The sequence below is a fragment of the Pipistrellus kuhlii genome, unplaced genomic scaffold (genome assembly GCF_014108245.1).
Source record: "Pipistrellus kuhlii isolate mPipKuh1 unplaced genomic scaffold, mPipKuh1.p scaffold_m20_p_33, whole genome shotgun sequence".
Lineage (NCBI taxonomy): Eukaryota > Metazoa > Chordata > Mammalia > Chiroptera > Vespertilionidae > Pipistrellus > Pipistrellus kuhlii.
Window position 1 is genome coordinate 175,195 of NW_023425533.1, and position 5,493 is coordinate 180,687.

The following is a 5,493-nucleotide window of genomic DNA, read 5'->3' on the forward strand; positions in this document are numbered from 1 at the left end:
AGGAAGGAACACTTCCAAGCTCTTCCTATGAAGCCAGAATTACCCTAACTCCAAAACCAGATAAAGACACCACAAAAAAAAGAGAACTACAGGCCAAGATTCATAGTGAACATAGATGCAAAAATCCTCAACAAAATTCTAGCAAATTGGATTCATCATTACATTAGAAAGATCATACACCATGACCAAGTGGTATTTATTCTGGGGATGCAAGGATGGTACAATATCTGCAAATCAATAAATGCAATACATCACATAAACAAATTGAGAGACAAAAATCACATAATCATATCAATCGATGCAGAAAAAACATTTGACAAAACCCAATACCCTTTCTTTAAAAAAAAAAAAAAAAAATATATATATATATATATATATATATATATATATATATATATTATTGATTTTTTTACAGAGAGGAAAGGAGGGGGAGAGAGAGACATAAATCAGCTGCCTCCTGCACATTCCCCACTGGGCATGTGCCCGTAACCAAGGCACATACCCTTGACTGGAACCAAACCTGATACCCCTAAGTCTGCAGGCCTGTGCTCCATCCAATGAGCAAAACCGGCCAGGGCCCAACACCCTTTCTTGATAAAAACACTTAGCAAAGTGAGAATAGAGGGATCATACCTAAACATAATAAAAACCTTCTATGAGAAATCCTCATAATACTTAATGGGCAAAAACTAAACTCATTTCTTCTAAGAACAGGAGAAAAACAGGGATGCCCACTTTCACCACTCGTGTTTGAAAAGTATTGAAAGTGCTAGCCATAGCGATCAGATAAGAAGAAGAAAGAAAAGACATCCAAATTGGAAAAGAAGTAAAACTGTCCTTTTTCGCAGATGACATGATACTATACATAGAAAGCCCCAAAGACTCCATAAAAAAAACAACTACTAGACCTAATAAATTAATTCGGCAATGTAGCAGGATACAAAATGAACAACAAGAAATCTATAGCCTTTTTATACACCAACTAGTGGCCTGATGCACAACATTTGTGCATGGGGGCGGGGGGGTCCCTCAGCACAGCCTGCACCCTCTCTAATTGGGTACCCCTTGGGAGATGTCTGACTGCCGATTTAAACAAATCCTACAGGTATTGGGCCTAAACTGGCAGTCGGACATCCCTTTTACAATCTAGGAACACTGGCTCCTAACCACTCACCTACCTGCCTGCCTGATCACCCCTAAATGCCTCTGCCTGCCTGCCTGCCTGATTGCCCCTAACCCCTCTGCCTGCCTGTCCAATTGCCCCTAACTGCTTCTGCCTGTCTGATAAGCCCTAAATGCCCTCCCCTGCCAGCCTAATCTCTCCTCCAACTGCTCTTTTCTGCCAGCCTGATCTTGCCCCCAATGGCTCTCCCCTGATGTCCTGATCTTGCCTCAAACTGCCCTTCCCTGCTGACCTGATCTCGCCCCCAACTGCCTTACAACACCTCAGCCTCCACCTTAGGTTTTGCTTTTGCATTTCACCCAGATTTGGTTCTGATTGGTTAGTTTTGATGCCAGTCAGTGTCTCCAGACCTATCTGCAGACCTGATCAGAGAGGTGGGGCTGATCAGCAGCCTTTGTGGAGGCCCGAAGAGAAAGAGAGGCACGCTGTTGGCCAGGCCCAGAAAGAAAGAGAGAGGCAAGGGCTGAACAACAGCTACCACGGAGGCTGCAGATCAGAACCTGCTTCTCTCTCCAGGCCTGATCTACAGTTCCCTCAAGAGTAAGTGTTGGGTCACCACGCTGACTACAGGACTGACTTTTGGTGTTCAGTTGAGCCTTTAATAATCATTATGGTCATAGCCTTTTTATATATATAAATAATGAACTCACATAAAGAGAAACAACAAACAAACAAAAAATACAATCTCATTTACTATTGCACCAAAAAAATTAAGATACATAGGAATAATCTTAACTAAGGACATAAAAGACCCTTACTCGGAAAACTATGAGACATTGAAAAAAGAGATAGAGGAAAACATAAACAAATGGAAGAACATACCATGTTCCTAGATTGGTAGAATCAACATTATTAAAATGTCCATACTATCTAAAGCAATCAAAGATTCAAATGCAATACCCATTAAAATACCAATGGCATATTTCAAAGATCTAGAACAAATTCTCCAAAAATTCATCTGGAATAAAAAAGGTACGCTGGATAGCCACAACAATCCTGAAAACAACAACAAAGTTGGAGGGATCACAATACCAGATATCAAGCTATATTACCAAGCCATGGTTCTCAAAAATGCCTGGTGTTCGCACAGGAACAGACATATAGACCAATGGAACAAAACAGAGACCCCAGAAATTAACCCATTGGGTAGATGTACCATAGTTTTTTGATCCAATCATCTGATGATGGGCACCTAGGCTGTTTCCAAATCCTAGCTAGTGTAAATTGTGCTGCTTTAAACATAGGGGTGCATATATCCTTTTTGATTGTTGTTTCTAGTTTCTTAGGATATATTCCTGGGAGTGGGATTACTGGATCAAATGGGAGTTCCATTTTCAGTTTTTTGAGGAAATACCATACTGTTCTCCATAGTGGTTACACCAGCCTGCATTCTTACCAGCAGTGCACGAGGGTTCCTTTTTCTCCGCATCCTCACCAGCACTTGTAGTTTGCTGATTTGTTGATAATAGCCATTCTGACAGGTGTGAGGTGGTACCGCATTGTCGTTTTGATTTGCACCTCTCAGATAATTAGTGACTTTGAGCATGTTTTCATGTGCCTTTTGGCCTTCCTTCTGTCTTCTTTTGAAAATATTCTGTTTAGGTCCATTGCCCATTTTTTAATTGGATCATCTTCCTTTTATTTAGTTGTATAAACTGTCTATAGATATTGGAGATTAAACCTTTATCAGTGATAAAATTTGCAAATATGTTCTCCCAAACAGTGGGCTTTCTTGTTGTTTTGTTGATGGTTTCTTTTGCTGCTGTAAAAAAGCTTTTTATCTTGATGTAGTCCCATTTGTTTATTTTCTCTTTAGCTTCCATTGCCCTGGGGCAGTATCAGTGAAGAAGTTCTTTTGGCATATATCTGAGATTTTGCTGCCTGTGGATGCCTCTAGTATTTTTATGGTTTCCCATCTTATGTGTAAGTCCTGTATCCATTTTGAGTTTATTTTTGTGTATGGTGTAAGTTGGTGATCTAGTTTCATTCTTTTGCATGTATCTGTCCAATTTTCCCAACACCATTTATTGAAGAGACTGTCTTGACTCCATTGTATACTTGTGCCTTCTTTGTCAAATATTAATTGAGCACAGTGATTTGGGTTGATATCTTGGTTCTCGATTCGATTCCATTGATCTATATGTCTGTTCTTGTGCCAGAAAGAGGCTGTTTTGAGAACAGTGGCTTTGTAATACAGCTTGAAGTCTGGTATTGAGATCCCTCCTACTTTACTCTTCTTTTTCAGGATTGCTGTGGCTATTTGGGGTCTTTTATTGTTCCAAATGAACTTTTGGAGAGTTCTGTGTAGGTCAGTGAAATATGCCATTGGAATTTTAATGGGGAGTGCATTGAACCTATAGATTGCTTTAGAAAGTATGGACATTTTGATCATGTTGGTTCTACCAATCCATGAACATGGTATGTTCTTCCATCTCTTTACATCTTCCTCTATCTCTTTTTCAGTGTCCTATAGTTTTCCGCATATAGGTCCTTTACTTCCTTAGTTAAGTTTATTCCTAGGTATCTTAATTTTTTTGGTGCAATGGTAAATGGAATTGCTTTTTTAGTCTCTGTTTCTATAAGTTCACTGTCAGTGTATAGATATGCCAGAGATTTCTTGGCCTTAATTTTGTATCCTTCTACATTGCCAAATTCATTCATTAAGTCAATTAGTTTTTTAATGGAGTCTTTTGGGTTTTTTATGTACAATATCATGTCATCTGCAAATAAGGATAACTTTACTTCTTCTTTTCCAATTTGGATGCCTTTTATTTCCTTGTCTAATTGCAATGGCTAGTACTTCCAGTACTATCTCAAAGATGAGTGGTGATAGTGGGCATCCCTGTCTTGTTCCTGTTCTTAGAGGGAATGGTTTTAGTTTTTGCCCATTGAGTATGATGTTGGCTGTGGGTTTATCATATATAGCTTTTATTATGTTGAGGTATGATCCATGTAATCCCACCTTGTTGAGAGTTTTTATCAGGAAAGGGTGTTGGATTTTATCAAATGCTTTTTCTGCATCAATTGATATGACTATATGATTTTTATCTTTCAATTTGTTTATGTGATGTATCACATTTATTGATTTGCGGATATTGTACCATCCTTGCATTCCTGGAATAAATCCTACTTGGTCATTGTGTATGATCTTTGTGATGCTCTTCTGGAGCCGATTTGCTAGAATTCTGTTGAGGATTTTGGCATCTATGTTCATGAGGGATATTGGCCTGTAATTCTCTTTCATTGAGTTGTCTTTATCTGTTTTTGGTATTAGGGTGATGCTGGCTTCATAGAAGGAGTTTGGAAGTGTTCCTTCCTCTTGAATTTTTTGGAATAGTCTGAGAAGGATAGATTTTAGTTCTTCCTTGAATGTTTGGTAAAACTCTCCTTTGAAGCCATCTGGCCCTGGGATTTTGTTTGCTGGAAGCTTTTTGATGACTGTTTCAATTTCTTCCCAAGTTACTTTTCTATTGAGATTTTTAGATTCTTCCTGATTGAGTTTTGGAAGGTTGTATTTTTTTAGGAATATGTCCATTTCCTCCAGGTTGTTCAGTTTTTTGGAATAGAGCTGTTCATAGTATTTTGTAACAATCATTTGTATTTTAGCAGGGTCTCTTGTTATTTCACCTCTTTCGTTTCTGATTTTGTTTATTTGAATCCTCTCTCTTCATTTTTTGGTTAGCCTGCCTAGAGGTTCATCTATCTTGTTTATTTTTTTCAAAGAACCAGCTCTTGGTTTTGTTGATCTTATGTATTGTTTCTTTGGTCTCTATGTGGTTTATCTCCGCTCTGATTTTTGCTATTTCCTTCCTTCTGCTTACATTGGGCTTTTCTTGTTGCTCTTTTTCTAACTCTTTGAGTTAGATAATTTGTTACCATTTTTTCTTGTTTTTGGCAATAGGCTTGTAGGGATATGAACTTCCCTTTCAAAACTGCTTTTGCTGTGTCCCATAGATTTTGGATTGTTGTGTTTTCATTGCCATTTGTTTCCAGGATGTTTTTAATATCTTCCTTGATTTCTCTGGTAACCCAGTCCTTGTTTAATGACATGCTGTTTAGTCTCCATGTGTTTGATTTCTTTGGATTATTTTTATTGTAGTTAATTTCCAATTTTATGCCATTATGATCTGAGAAGATGCTTGATATGATTTCTATCTTCTTGAATTTGAAGAGACTTTGCCTATGTCCCAAAATGTGGTCTATCTTTGAGAATGTCCCATGTGCACTTGAGAAGAATGTATATTCTGTGGCGTTGGGGTGGAATGTTCTGAAGATGTTGATTAATTCCATCTGGTCTAGTGAGTCATTTA